Source organism: Prionailurus bengalensis, chromosome X, assembly GCF_016509475.1.
Source record: "Prionailurus bengalensis isolate Pbe53 chromosome X, Fcat_Pben_1.1_paternal_pri, whole genome shotgun sequence".
NCBI lineage: Eukaryota > Metazoa > Chordata > Mammalia > Carnivora > Felidae > Prionailurus > Prionailurus bengalensis.
The window spans coordinates 118,166,517-118,183,071 of NC_057361.1; positions in this window are offsets into that span (position 1 = coordinate 118,166,517).

A 16,555-nucleotide genomic window follows, 5' to 3' on the forward strand; every position below is an offset into this window, starting at 1 on the left:
AGTTGGGTGCTTAATTGACTGTGCCACCCAGGCGCCCCCCCCAAAAAAATTTTTTTTAAATGACTCAAGAAGAACTAGAAAATATGAATTAGGTGACAGAAAATTCATCGTTATTGAAATCGTTTCCATTAAAACGAAAAGAAGAAAATTCTTATTTCATTAAAATAAAAGAATGAAAATCTTCGTCTAGAAGGCTTTGAAATCTGACAAGGGTTAGTAAGAGAAGGAAACACTGCAGACTTATGAGCATAGGTGGAAAATCTTAAATAACTTATTAAAAAACTGAATCCAATCGTATATAATATGTATGTCACGACTAAGTGGTTTTTCTCCGGAATGAAAAGATGCTGTAACATAAAACAAATCGACTAATTCACCTTTAAAGAGATTAAAGGAGAAAAACGACATGATCGTATAAATGAGCGCAGAAAAGGGCATTCAGTAAATCACACAGATGTTTGTAATAAAAACGCTTAGCAATCTAGATATTCCTCAAATAGAGAAAATATATCTACCAAAAATCCGCAACAAGCATACTTAAAGTGACAGGTTTTAGCTCTCATATCAGAACAAGACGAGAGCTTTGCCGCCTTTTTCCACATCACGCTACGATTCCTAGTTAGCAAGAATAGAAGCAAACTAAAGAAGAACAAAGGAATTAGAAAGGAATACAGTTTTAAGTTTCAAAATCAAATTCCAGCTACAAGATAAATACATGTCTCCACAATGATATAACAGGACGTGTGTAAGAACTGTCGATGAAGAAAAGTAAAAATTCTTGCTTAAGCGATGACCTGAATAAATGGGGAGACATATGACTACAAGGAATCATTCAAGTTCTCCCTCCCTCAATCTCACATTCGGTCCTATCCTCTACCTTCAAAATACCTTGAATCTTTTGACTATTCTCTCCCTCCACTGCTATCCAAGCCACTCTGCTCCCCAGCTTTGACCATCCCGGTAACCTCTAAACTGCTCTCTGTGCCTCCATTTTGTGTTTCCACAATCCATTCTCCACAGAGCACGCCACGTAGTATTTTCTCAATGGAAATACAGTCACATCTTTCCCCTCACTCAGTTCTCCAAAGGTGCTCCTCTGCACATGAACGAAAACCCAAACTCTAGGCAGGCCCAAATCGCCTTTTTAGATCTCTTCTCAAAATCTCTTCCCACTGCTTTCCTCAACTCATCTACCCCCAACCGCACTGGCCTTCTTCTTTTTCCTCAAATTAGCCGATCTCAGGTTCACTTTGTGGCCTGGTAAACTGCTGTTCCTTTTGCCTTAATAGGTCCACCCCAAGGTTTTCTGGATGAATGGCTTTCTCTTGGCATGCACGCCTCAGCTCAAATGGCATTTCTTCTGAGAACCATTCCCTGACCCATACTTTTCAACGACCTTCCCCCAATTCCCCCCCCCCCCCACACACACACATACACACAGGCACTCACTGTGACTTCAACCCCATTTTATTTTCTCCACAGCATTTATCTTAAAGTATTTTTGCTGTTGTTGTTTATTAACTGTTTATCCTGTAAGTTCACATAAACTAGATGTGGGGAAACTTTCTTATTTTCCTTTCTGTCTCCGGCACCTAAAATAGTGCCTCACATGTGGTCACGGCTGACCGTTGTATCACACGCCACGCACTCTTTGGGCTCTAACTTAAGTAGGTCTTTGCTAAGCGAGAGATGAGAAGAGGGCATTTTAAGCATATGCCCAGGGATATTTGCGCCAATAATTTCTTATATATTTATACAATTTGTGCAATTATATTTCTATGTTTAGATCATTGATTCGTTTTCTAAGTGGCATTGTTTTCGGAGACCAAGACTGAAGTCTGAATGGTCACAAACAGGGAAAACACAGCATTTCTGGCTAAGTATTCTTTACACTGTTGGAGCTATTGATTGAATTACTCTGGAGCGCTCATTAGATTATGAATCATTTACCTTCAAATAAATTCCAAAAGCTTCAATATTTTGGACTGAAGTGAATAGTAAAGTATGTCAAAATAGCTGAGATGGTAGAGTGAAACCTAGAGAGACCACATGAGTACTTCAATCTTTACTAGTAATTATTAAACTAAAGGAAAACAAACAACAAAATAAAGCAAAGCCACCTACCCAAATTAAACATTTGATCGGCCCTGTGGAGGAACATGACTTTTACCTTTGTAATTAGGTACTCCAACCAGAGTGTGTGTGCCACAGATTTGATATAAAAATGTATATACTACAATATAATCTAGTTCTGTGCATCTCCAGAGAACCCCAAATCACAAAATCATCCCACTCAAACTCAACTCAATTGGTATTTGGAAGGAAAAGTGAAGCCTGAAGACTGTGAACTCAGACAAGGCAATTAGATTTTAGACGGGCACGGATTTGTTCACCCTTGGGTTTGACGAGCGACAAAGAAAACTATTAGAATTATCCATGTAGTAAACAGCAATATAGAAGTAAACAGAATTCACATCTCTCACAACTGTGATTGCCCACAGAGTTAAATTTGAAGAAAAATGGATGGTCATAATTTTCGGATTCTACTGAGCTTAAGTCCAATATAGTGCTTGATGAAAAACGCTCGCTCTTTCCATAGAAGCTGCAGGGCCTGACTCAAACCACAACTTTGAGCTTCAGTATCTCATGGTCGAAACTAGGGAGGCCTTGCTGGCTCAGTCGGTTGAGCGTCCGACTTTAGCTTACGTCATGAATTTGCAGTTCGTGGGTTTGAGCCCCACGGCCGGCTCTGTACCGACAGCTGGGAGCCTGGAGCCTGCTTCAGATTCTGTGTCTCCCTCTCTCTTTGCCCCTCCCCAGCTCACATTCTGTCTCTGTCTCTCTCTGTCTCAAAAAATGAATAAACATTAAAAAAAGTTTTTCAAAAGTAGAGAGAATAGCACTTACTTCTGAGCTATTTTAAGATTTCGATTAGTGGTACCTGGGGGCCTCAGTCAGTTGAGCATCTGACTCTTGATTTCAGCTCAGGTCATGATCTTACAATTTGTGAGCTTGAGCCCCGTGTTGGGCTCTGCAGCGACAGTGTGGAGCCTGCTTGGGATTCTCTCTCTCTCTCTCTCTCTCTCTCTGCCCCTCCCCCATTCCCTCTCTCTCTCTCTGTCCCTCTCTCTCTCTCTCTCTGTCTCTCAAAATAAATATAATAAATAAAAGAAATTTTCTTTTAATGTTGAGAGAGACACAGCAATGTTCATGACATTCATATGTGAAAGGGAAATTTAGAAGCACAGAAGCATGGAGGAGGTTGACCATAAAGACTAAGAAATAACAGAATAAAATTTTAGAAGGAATGGCCAGCAATGCACTGGAGGAAATGGAACCTTCTTTGAGACCAATGGAAGAGAATTAAGTATAGTTGCTTCTAGACTGAAAACATTTGTAGAAAGCGTTGGGTATAGTACAGGGGACTCACACTAAATGGTTTTTCTTGGTGAAACAGAAGGCGTGCTGATGCAAAGATGGTTTTGAAGGTCATGAATTTGCAGTGATACAAAGGTGCACTGAAGTGTAACTCTGACCAGCTTTGCTCAGTGGTCATTTCAAAGGAATCAGAATTAGGATGTTTCTGTGTGCTTGTAGATAAAGGGCCAGAGGACAAAAGAGTTCAATGGTAATCCAAAAAATCATTTAATGGACAGAGCATGAAGGACAATTTTGATGGGCAACTTTAAATGGACATGAAGGAGTTGGATAGATGGGGAGAAATCAGGTTCAACAACTGTAGTGGTAACATAAGAAAATGAGAAAGTTATACACACAGAAAAAGATTTTGAAAACAAAGGATAGTGTGACTATACAGTGTTCCTGGGACAGTCCTAGTATAATTTCTAACAGACCTCCCCTTACATCTTTCATTCGCAAAAGCATCCTGGTTTAGACAACAAATTATACAGTCACTCATCATTTTAGATTTTAAGATTGGAGGTACTGAATATTTCGAGGTGTGGGAACAGTGAAAATGTTCTTCGTCAGCTTTTTATGATGGGAAATGTAATTGATCAAAGGCCCCAGCTGCTGCTTCGCTCTGAAATCTACCTAAAATTTGTGCCAAGGCCACACCTCCCAGGCAGTATTCCCCACCAATGCCTGAATAATTCTAAGGTGGCCCCGTTCCTGGGAGACAAAGGACACCTTTGTCGATCTACTTTGGCTCAAGGGCATCCTGATGGCTTTGCCCAAAGGTCTTCAGAGTGCACCACAGTCCAGATTGCTCTCTCCCTCTTCTTCCCTGGCTGCCAGGAGATTGACAGCTCTTCCAGCTTCCCCAGCTCCATCCATATTCCCTTTCATAGTGATTCTAATAAAATCCTTGTATACAGTCAGTCCTCTCTTAGTGTCTGCTTCTTGGAGTACCCAAGCTAAACTAAGTGGTACTCACAATGGTCCAAAATAATAGTGAGTAGGATGAAGAGTTCTAACTGGTTCCCATACCCTTCCATCTCTACCCCACCTCCCCCCACACCAATGGTGAAGAGGACACAATTTTGATTGGTACCATGGACAGTCCTTGCCACAAAACAGTTACTCAATTGCTAACTATTTCACCTGCAGTAACCTTGAAAAATATGTCAGAGGAGGGGAATGCTGTAGCAGGTACAAGGAAGCAGACATCTGGAATATCTGGGTAGAAGAGTACCTACAAACACAGCGGAGTTGGCTGGTTAATGCCAAGCTGCGTTGATGCACTGCATACAGATAATGGGAGACTTAGAGATGTTAAGCAGTTAATAGCTAAGTGCAGGAACCAGAGGGCCTTAGTGGTAGCACATAAACAGGCCCTCATCACCTGCAGCAGAAGGCCAAGACACAATGAAACAGCAGGCTGAAGAACTAATCGTGAGAGTTGCAGAGCTCCAGGGACACCAAAGCCGGTCTGTTGTGTGAAGGTCAGGTCCCTGATAGGGAAAACCTAGTATCCTGAAAACTTGAAGGGACACATCTAGATGGCTGTCCTGAGTATGCTTACTCCACAGCCCTCCCACACTCCACACAAGGGCACACTAGGCATGATGTGTAGATGGCCCACCCTTCCCATATAATGGCTAGCACTCCTGCTGTAAGTAATCCCCTGAGGCAATTGGTACCCCTTTAGGAGTCTGTCCCATCTCTACTCTTCTGGCCACCAGAAGACACTAGTATAACTAGTGTCAAATTCCAGTATAATCTGACTGTGGACAAGCTGGGACTGATAAGGAAGTTAGGAGATTATATACTTAATGAATTGCAAGGACAATCCACCATATATCACCAAACTAGGGGAGAACTCCAGGAACTGGGTTACGAGGGTACTCGATGGGGTCAGAAGTAAGGCTAAATAAGCAAGAATTCATTAGTTTGAATAATTTTTCTTGGCCCATGAGATTTAATCCTACCAAGGACCCCATTGAATAGGGCAAACCTGCTGTTAGGATGGCTCCTAGAAGCCTTGAAAAAATGACGACTGGCGTTCGGCAAAGAAGACATTCATACATTGCCCTGCAAGATGGCAAAAGAGAAAATAAAGAAGCTTAAGCAAGTGGACGTCCAGGAATGGATATGTTAAGGCCAAAACCCCACAACAGATTTGTATTCCCTGAGAGGAGTCAGAGTCTGCGCCATTCCCTAAGGTCATCAGGACTGTACTGATGACAGGGGCACAAATACCGCTAAGAATTTCAGTGGGGGTTCTCCTCATTAAGCTTGGGTTGCTATTAGGAAAGGCACCTGCAAAACTGGATTCACTAATGGCCATGGTGACGACAGAGCCACAATACCACGGAGGCTAGGTGGCAGTGCTTAACCAACAGAAGTGGAAAGGCCCGCATTTATCACAATTACCAGCAAGATTGTGGGAACAGCTAAAATGGTTTGGCCCACAGGGAGCTGCAGATTATTCATAGAGCATGGTGTAATGATGGGCAAAATAAAGGGTAGACAACAAGGGTGCTGCTTAATATTTGCAACCATAAAAAGGTAAAAATGGAGAAGCAGAAGGCTGAGGGAAGTCACCCCAATAAAAAGTCACAATTTTTTTTTTCAGTTCCCAGACCTGAGCTAATTTTCAGTTCTAGAATCCATCGACTGAATAGGTATCTGAGTCGCTAGGGGGAGGGACTTCAAAACACCATAGAAAACATAGGCCATGATAATTTCCCCAGTCCCTGCCCAAAGGGACTTATGGTTATTGACTCAAGTGACTGGTAAAATGGGAATAATCAGACATTTCAAGAACTATTAGACATAAGATATGAGTTGATATTGGTACACAGAATCATTGAATCAATCCAAAGGATCATTGCATCTCCCCTGTGGGGGTAGGGCTCCATGAAGACCAAGAAATAGAGTCCTGGCTAAAGTCTGGCTCACAGTGGACCCAGCAGTTATTTGCCCAGATGCTAAGTATATAATTAGGATGGATATACTTCGCATTTGGAGTAATCCCCACATTGGGTCCTTGGCTTGGAGTAAGAGATATACTAGGGAAGGCCAAGTAGAAATCACTGAAAATGCTTCCTATTCACTCCAGGCAAGATATTAAGTTTAAAAAAAAAATATATATATATATATATATATTTATATATATATATATTAGAGGTAGAAATTATGACAAATATTAAGGCCTAAAAGATGTTGAGCTGGTGGTCCATATCATATCTACAATGATTTCACTAAGGTGGCCACTACAGAAACTTAACAGATCATGGAGAATGATTGTGGACTACCAAAGACTTAATTAAACAAGTATAAGCCCTGATTATAGCCACCATGCCATTTATAATATCATGCTAGAGCATATTAATAAGGACTGAGATACATGGCCGTGACCAATAGCCTGGCCAAATGTTTAGAGGCCTGGCAAAACAAAGATACATAAGGCGAGGAGTTCACTAGTAGAGACATGTGCATGGGCATGTGGGAGGACAAAATGTGAAGACATTTGTGTCACAGGTCAACACCCACCAGAAAGCATGGACTGTAGAAGAAACACTATACAACCAAGTTGACAAAATAACTCGGCCAGTTCACCTTAGTCAACCTTCACCGTTGGGCATTCCCAAACCGGCAGAATGGGCACACGAACAGTGCCTGTGGGGGTAGAGATGAAGGCCACGTGTGGGCCCAGAAACACGAACTCCAACTTAAGGAGGGTGATCTGGTGACTTACTACTGCCTCTCAATAACAGAACTGTCGGCAACAGAGACCAACACTGAGGCCCCAATAGAGCAGTACTCCTTGAAGATACCTACTGGCCAAGTTGGCTATTTGGGGCTCTCTCACCGTGGAAGGGCCAGGAGTTAATCCTCACAGGGATAGATAATTATTCAAGGCATGAGTTTGCCCTTCCTGCTTGCAGAGCCCCAGCCAGGAGCACATCACACCATTGGTCATATGACCTACCACACCATGCCCAGGTGGCTGGTCTCAAAGAACTCTGGGACAGCTTTCTAAAGATACAATTGAAGTATTAGCTAAGAAGACACACTCTGAAAATAGATGGAAAACCTTAAAGGTGTAGTGTATTTGTGGAATCAGAGACCTCTATATGGTGCTCTACCCCAGTATTAAGGATCCTTGAATTTGGGAACCTAGAGTTGGAAGCAAGAATGACCCCAATTACCTTTACTCCTAATGACCCACTGAGAGACTTATGCTTTCTGTCTCCCCAACTCTGGGCTCTGTAAAGCCGAAGGTCCTGTCTCCCAAAACAGGTACACTCCTTCCAGGGGACGCAGCAAGGTTCCCGATGAATTACAAGCCAGAGCTGAACCACAAGCACTTTGGACTCCTTGTGCCCAGGGACCAGAAACTGAGACAAGGAGTCACGGTCCTGGGAAGGGTAATGGATCCCGGTGTTCTGAAGGAGGCAGAGCTGCCTTTAAACAACGGCGGCAGGGAAGAATTGTCTGTGTGTCCCAGATGATCCACGTGGGTACCTCCTATTACTCCACTGACCCACGGTAAGTGTGAATAAAGAAGTACAGCGATCCCAGACAGCAAGTCTCACACCATTCAGGCATGAAGGTTTAGGTTCTAACACCAGATCAGAACCAAGACCTGTTGAGGAGACAGCTGCGGGCCAGGTGAATTTAGAATGAGTAGCGGACGAAGGAGAGGATGAGTAGCAGTTGTGTCCCCAAGACCAACCGCAATGACTGGGGTTGCAGTCCATCCCACTACCTTCTTCTGAGCTCTCCTTTAGAAAGAAATATCCATGGGAACTAGGCAGAACCTTCTTCACAAACGTCTGTGGACAAGTAGATCTGCATGGCCCAAGGGTTGGATGGTGGCGGCCGTAAGAATGCACCTCACAGACCTCCTACTACAGGGAGCATGATTAGCCAAGGGCCTCAGCTGCGGCACCCCGAGATCCGTCCTTGTGTTTGCGCCAAGCCTCACACACCCCCCCCCCACCCCCATCTTCTTCTCCCGATATTTGAATACTAAGGAAGGTACAAAGGCAGACCCACTCTGGCAAGACATGGCGTTTCTGTGCTAGCTGACTCTGGCTCAAGGAGTACCCTGTGGCTTCGCCAAACCTTCCTTAGAATGCACGGCAGTCTCAGTCACTTTCACCCGACCTTCTTTCCGTTTATCCTTTGGCTGAAGTCAGATCTGGCATGGCAATTTGACAGCTTTCTCAGCCTCCTCAACCCCTCCGTATTTAATCCACACAGGCATTTCTCTGACAAAACTCTTGCACATTTAATCCATATTCACACCTGCATTGACTGAGGATCCAAACCAAGATGGGTAACTAAAAAGAAATGCACCTCATGAACTTGGGAGTGGATGGCTGAAGTGGAATCGGGTCATTGGAGTTTAGGAGGTGAAGAAAATGAAGTACTAGGTTTTTCTGTGGGTCATTCAAGTTTGATATGAACAGTCCTGTAAGTGATGGAACTGGGCATGGTTGTAAAGCAAGTAAAATTGTAAAGGCAGCTGTAAAATTTCCAGCGCTTAGGAAGAGGCTGTCCCGGAGAATATCCGCACCTAGCTAAATCACAGAAGCTAAAAAACGATCAACCAATCAACCAACCAACCAATCACAGAGCCTAAAGTGTAGTATAGCCAAAAGAATGAAGTTCTGTGAAAACGTTTCACACAAAGATTCTTTATATTTTATAAATAAACATAAATATAAAGATATAGATGTATACTATACATTCTTTTAAAAAAGTTTTTAATGTTTATTTTTGAGAGAGAGAGAGAGAGAGACAGAGCACAAGCGGGGGAGGGGCAGCGAGAGAGGGAGACACAGAATCCGAAGCAGGCTCCAGGTTCTGAGCTATCCGCACAGAGCCCGATGTGGGGCTCGAACTCACGAACCACGAGATCATGACCTGAGCCGAAGTCGGACGTTTGACTGAGCCACCCAGGCACCCCATACTCTATGCATTCTATGTAGAATAGATATAGAATATATACAATGTATATACAGGATACACTTAGAATATATAGATATATAAATATATAGATATAAAAAATGTCTAGAGTTGCCTGGCTGGCTCAGTTGGTAGACCATGTGACTTGATCTAGGGGTTGTAAATTGGAGCCCCACCTTAGGCTGAGGGATTACTTGAAAATAAAATCTTTTAAAAAAAGAATATGTACCTATGAAGCTCTAATTCTGTCTATCTATACTAGCGAAGTGTAGTATCGTATAAGGTAAAAGGTAATTCGCTTATCAGGAACATGCATCCCAGTGATCCAGTTAGAAAAGTTTGGCAGTGATATTGACAAGTCAACAAGTCAAGAATAACAAAAGTCAAAGCCAAGATAGGAAGAGATTATGGGAGAAGTTACATGAAAAGAAGGTAGTATAAAAGGGTGATAGACGTATGATTTAAGTAGTGTTATGGTTCCAAAGAAATTATAGCATTTTTCCTGGATAACAGACACTGCTATTTTAGGATTGGTATATTTCACTGTTTGCTGCTTAGTTAGACATCCTTGGCCTTTGCTTGGGGATTTCAAACTCAACAGAGAAAAACCACATTTTGCACTATGAAATATCCATGATGTCTTTATTTCTGTTAAAATTAATTCCATACTCCTATCCCTTTGTATGTCTTCACATTCAACATTTTGTATAGCTTCTTCATCTTACTCACGGGGCACAAATTCACCACATCAATCATGCTTTTACATTTATACAGTGCTTTGCAAAAACATTCACATTCGGTATCTCATTTATGTTCAGAAACAAGTAAGAAAGTGAAAGGATTAATTTTCTCATTTTAAGGAAAAGGGGACTAAGTGTTAGAACATACTGGAACTTCTGACTCCAAGTCCTATGGTCATTTTCACCAATGCACAGGCACTGAATTCACCTTCTTTTTTTTTTTTTTTCAAAATTTATTTTATTTTTGGGACAGAGAGAGACAGAGCATGAACGGGGGAGGGGCAGAGAGAGAGGGAGACACAGGATCGGAAACAGGCTCCAGGCTCTGAGCCATCAGCCCAGAGCCTGACGCGGGGCTCGAACTCGCAGACCGCGAGATCGTGACCTGGCTGAAGTCGGACGATTAACCGACTGCGCCACCCAGGCGCCCCTGAATTCACCTTCTTAAGCAAGTAAAGGCGTAAAAGAAAAAGTAGAAAACAGAATTTCTGCGAATATTTCACAAATTATGATTCTGAATGACACTGGAGATGATTTCTTGAAAATGCGGATTAATTTGTAAATATCTACATGAAATCATACATTTATTTAATGTTTGTTTATTTTGAGAGAGTGATAGAGGGCCTGCGTGCACCTAGGGGAGGGGCAGAGAAAGAGGGAGAGAGAGAATCCCAAGCAGGCTCCATGCTGTCAGCACAGAGCCCGATGCAGGGCTCAATGCAGGGCTCGATCCCAGGAGCTGTGGGACCATGACCTGAGCTGAAATCAAGAGTCGAATGCTCAACCGACTGAGCCACGCAGGCACCCCTGAATTAATACATTTAAAGCTGTAAATTTCCAGTTATGGCAGAGGATTTTGAATCACAGTAGTCCTCACAGAATTAATTGTACACACTATAAAATATTGTTTAAAATATTAGGATCTACTTTTATGTCACACTTTTAGAGGTCAGAAGTCGGAAATGGATCTCGCTGTGCTAAAATCATGGTGTCGGGAGGGCTGTGTTCCTTTCTGGAGACTCTAGGGGAGAATCCATATCCCTGCCTTTTTCAGCTTCCAGAGGCACCCACATTCCCTGATTCATGCCCTCCTTCTATCTTCAAAGCCAGCAACGGTTGGTCGCGTATTTCTCTTTTTCCACTTATAGAAGGACCTTATGGTTACATTGGGCCAGTCAGGATAATCTTTCCATCTCAAGGTCAGCTGATTAACGTTAATTCCCAATGTATCCTTAATTCTCCTTTGTCATATTCCGGGTTCCAGTGACTAGAACATGGACATCTTAGGGCACCTGGGTGGCTCAGTCTGTTAGGCATCCAACTCTTGATTTCTGCTCAGGTCGTGATCTCATTGTTTTGTGAGTTCAAGCCCCAAGTTGGGCTCTGTGCACTGACCCTGAGGAGCCTGCTTGGGATTCCCTCTCTCTCCCTTTCTCTCTCTCTGCCCCTCCCACACTCACACTCTCTCTCTCTCTCTCTTAAAATAAATAAATAAACTTAAAAAAAAAATAACAGGTACATCTTTAGGGGACCATTCTGCCTACCACACAAGGCCCACAAAAGTCCATAAAAGCAGGGGAAAATGTTAAAGAGTTCAACCTTTGGAGAGAACTCAAGGGAGAAAGATTCACATTTGTATAGTTATTAGTCTAAAGGCACTCCCAGTCCATGCTGCATAGGAAGGCCATACGTTAAGCAGGAGGCTATGGTTATATTAGCTCGAGCAGAGGACCAAGCTGGGGCTGCTAGGGTAGCTGCAAATGGAGAAGGGGAATCACAGGGGAGGGAGACACAGAGTGGAGAGAGAGCCCCCAAATCTACATATAAACTTCGTTCAAATCCCTCTAATTCCTGAACTGCTTCTGAGTGAGGGAGACCACAAAGAAACAGCTGGAAGTCCGAAAGAACTCATCAGAGATTTCAGGTACTGTCTACTATAAAGGAGAGTGGGGGCAAATTGGACTTTCGTATCTCCCAGGGAAAACATCAGTATTCTTCAAAGATACAGGACAGAATCAAGATTTTCTACAATATACAACATATCAGCAACAATATCTAGTCTCTAACTAAAACTTACTCCACATGCCAGGAAATAGGAAAATAGTAACAAAAATGGCAGTTAATAGAAGCCAATACCAAGATACCCGAGATGACATAATTAGGATACAAGGGCTTTCAATAAACACAATACGGATATGTCCAAAGTGGTGAATATTGACACAATGAATGAAGAGAAAGCAAGTATTAATGATAAAATTAAAACCATAAAAAATGGGGGGATGGGGTGCCTGGATGGCTCACTCTGTTGAATGCCCTACTCTTGGTTTCGGCTCAGGCCATGATCTCATGGTTTGTGAGTTCGAGCCCCAAGTCGGGCTCTGTGCTGATGGTGCAGAGCCTGTTTGGGATTCTCTCTCTCTCCCTCTCTCTCTACTTCTTCCCTGCTCTCTCTCTCTCTCTCTCTCTCAAAATAACTAAGCTTAAAAAAAAAAAGTTTAAAAATAGGGGGAAAATAGACCTGAATTCCGTCATCTGAAATCAGACATTCACTGAATAAGCTTAATAGAAAACTGGGCCCAGGAAATTAGAGAGTCAATTACTTAAGGTAAATTAGTAGAATCTATACAGTTTGCAGAATAGAGAAAAATTCGTGATTAAAAAGACATAAACAGAGCCACGGTGACCTGTGGAAAATGTCAAATCACAAACACATGTCACTGGAGTTTCAGAAAGAAAGAGCGAGGTAGAAAATTTATTTGAATAAATAATAGCTGCAATTTCCCCAAATTTGTTTAAAAATATCAATTTGCAAGCTCAAGAAACTAAACAAGCACTAAGCAGGATAAATTTCAACGAGTTGTAAGAGCAAACGAATTAAACTGATATCATACTTCTAAAACCCATAGTAAGCAAGGCAACAATGTAGAAACATTTTGAGAAATCTCAGTGAAAGAAAGTGTGACGAAGGATGTTATGTTCATTCAAGCTGCCCTTCTATTATCAGGGCTCTAGAACAACAGCTTTATACATAAAAGAACACAAGGATATTCTTTTATTTATTTATTTTTTTATGTCTGTTTATTTTTGAGAGAGAGAGAGAAAGACAGAGTGTGAGTGGGGGAGGGGCAAAGAGAGAGAGGAAGACAGAATCCGAAGCAGGCTCCAGGCTCCGAGCCGTCAGCACAGAGCCCGATGTGGGGCTCCAACCCACGAGCTGTGAGATCATGACCTGAGCCGAAGTCGGACGCTCAACCAACTGAGCCGCCCAGGCACCCCTACATGAGGATACTCTTTAACTGTAAGTCCTTTTTGCGACTGAACCCTGGGAAAACAAGAGAAAGGGATAGAAGGTAGAAAATGAATTTACAAATCATATATGCTATGACAAAGTAGCAGTCACAGACTGGCCAGACCCCAAAAGCTAGGGAGAAGGATTAGATTTTGTAGTCTTCCCAGAGCACCTGAAGATGCCCGCTGCTAGTTGTGATCTCGGCGGGGGGGGGGGGGGGGGGGGGCACCAGACCCCAAGAATAGACCATCTATTAGCCCAGAGAGAGCTGGGGCACAGGACACACTTTCGGGGGTTTATCTTCATCCAGCCCTCTGCCTTCCGTTCACTCTTGGTGTCATATACTCTTTGGGTTTGGACAACTGTATAATGACATCTATCCACCATTATTGTATCATGCAAAATAGTTCCCTTGCTCTACCAATTCCCTGTGCCCCACCTATTCATCACTCTTTCCCCTAAACCCCTGGCAATCACTGATCTTTTCACGTCTCCATGGTTTTACCCTCTCCTGAATGTCACAGATGGAATCACGCAGTCGTAGCCGTTTCACATTGGCATCTTTTACTTAGTAATAAGTATTTAAGTTTCCCCCATGTCTTTTGATAACCTGATAACTCGTTTCTTTTTAACACCGAATAATATTCCATCATATCGATTTCCCACATTTTACCTATCCATTCACCTATTAAAGGATATCTTGGTGGTTTCCAAGTTTCGGCCATCATTAATGAAGCTGCTGCAAACATCACGTGCACGTTTTTGTGCGGGTATAAGTGTTCGACTTATTTGGGTTAATACCAAGGAGTGAGATCGCTGAATCATCTGGTAAGAGTATGTTTATTTTGTAAGAAACTTCCAAGCTGTCTTCCAAAGAGGCTGTGCTATTTTGCATTCCTACCAGCAGTGAACGATAATTCTGTTGCTCCACATCCCCATCAGCATTTGGTATTGTCAGTGTTTTGGATTTTGGCCATTCCAATAGGTGTATAGTTCTTTCTCATTGTTTTAATTTGCATTTCCCTGATGATGTATCATATGGAGTATTTTTTCGTATGCCTACTTGCTACCTGCCTTTCTTCTCTGGTGAGGTCTTTTCAGATTCTTCATCACTGGTTAGTATCGTACCAGAGGTGTTCGTCGATGAAACTAGACAAGGGAGGAAAAATCAATTTGAGGTATAATAAGTGGTAAAGCAGTGAAGCTATCTCTATTTTCAGATGCTATGATAGCACATCTAAAGATCTCTAAAGATTCAGTGATAAAACTAATTGGAACAGTAAAAGCATTCCATAAGACATAGCAGGATATAAAATTAATGTACAGAAGTTATTAGCGTTCATATAGAAAACAATTGCTAGCTAGGGGAAATAATATTAGAGAAAAGACCATTTACGACTGCATCAGAGATTACTTTCTTAGGAATAAAACAAACATGAGAAGTGCAAAATTTATGCGAAGGAAATGTTAAAAGACACTTGGAAGACACATAAGCAGACCTGGACGCATTGAAGGCTACGTCCCATTCTTGGGTAGGAGGAATCAACGTCACAAAGATGTTCGTTATCTCTGCTAACATATACATTTAACATGATTCTAATAAGAGTACTTACATTTCAATGGAACTTGGTAAGTTGATAATAAAGACAAACAGATAATAAAATTGATATAGAAAACAATCACGCCAGTCGAACTAGGCTCATACAAAAAACTGCAAGGGGGGACTAGACCCATCAGACATCACAACGTACTGTAAGGTCTCAGTAGATAAATCAGAACAGGTTTGTGACACATGAATAAAAAGACCAACGTGGGAGAACAGAAATGCCAAAAAGTTATCCTAATACGTATGAAAATTTAGTATATGATTAACGTGGCATCTCAAAACACTGGGCAAAAGTGACTTTTTAAAAAACGGTACTGTGAAAACTGGTTAATGATTTTGGAAAAGATACTACCTCACACCAAAATCAAGAATAGACTCCAGGGGCGCCTGAGTGGCTCAGTCGGTTGAGCGTCCAGTATTGGCTCAGGTCACCATCTCGCAGTTCGCGAGATCGAGCCCCACGCTAGGCCCTCTGCTGTCAGCACAGCAGCGCCTGCTTTGGATCCTCTGAGCCCTCTCTCTCTGCCCCACCCCTGCTTGTGCTTGCACTCTCTCTTTCAAAAATAAATATTTAAAATAAAAAGAATAAACTCCAATAGATTAGTTATCTAAATGCAGAAATTGAACGACACCAGTACTGGAAGAAAACAGGGGTGAATTGCTGTCTACCCTATGTAAACAGCCAAATGTTCTAGCTATGGCTCAAAATCCGGAGACAACAAGAAAAAATATTGATAACTTTGGCTATGTAAATATTAAAAAAAAAAACTGTTTCATGGCAAAAAAAAAAAAAAAGAAAGAAAGAAAGAAAAAGAAAACCCACCATAAATAAATCAAAGGGTAACTGCCAGACTGGGAACAAATCTTTACATCATATGTGATATATAAAGAGTGAATATCCCTAATATTTGTGAATTTCTCAAAATCAAGGGGGGGGAGGGGAACCCTTAAAATCTTGACCGAAAAAGTGGAAAAAAGATATGAACAAAATGTTCACAAAAAGACATATAAAAATGGCCCTGAAACCTGTTGGAGGATGTCCATTCTCACTATTTGGAGAAGGACAAATTAAAGCCATGCTAAGAAATAATCTGCCACCTATCAGAATGGCGCGATTTTTTATTTATTTTTACTTTTTTAGTTTTCTTTATTGTTATTTTTGAGAGAGAGAGCACGTGTGAGCGGGGGAAGAGGCAGAGGGAGGGAGAGAGAGAGAGAGAGAGAGAGAGAATCTCAAGCAGACACCCCCCTCAGTGCAGAACCTGACACAAGTCTCTATCCCATGAACCTAGGATCGTGACCTGAGCTGAAATCAAGAGTCAGACACACAAAGAAGTGAGCCACCCAGGTGCCCCAAGAAGGGCAAAAATTTTTAAAAATAACAACATATGATGTTAGTGAAGCTGCAGTAAAATGGAGATCTTCAAATACTGCTGGTTAGCATGCAAACTGATAAAATTCCTTGGGAGGGAAATTCGGTAGCATCCAAGAAAAACACGCATTTACTTACTATTTGAAATAGCAATTCTACTTTGGGGA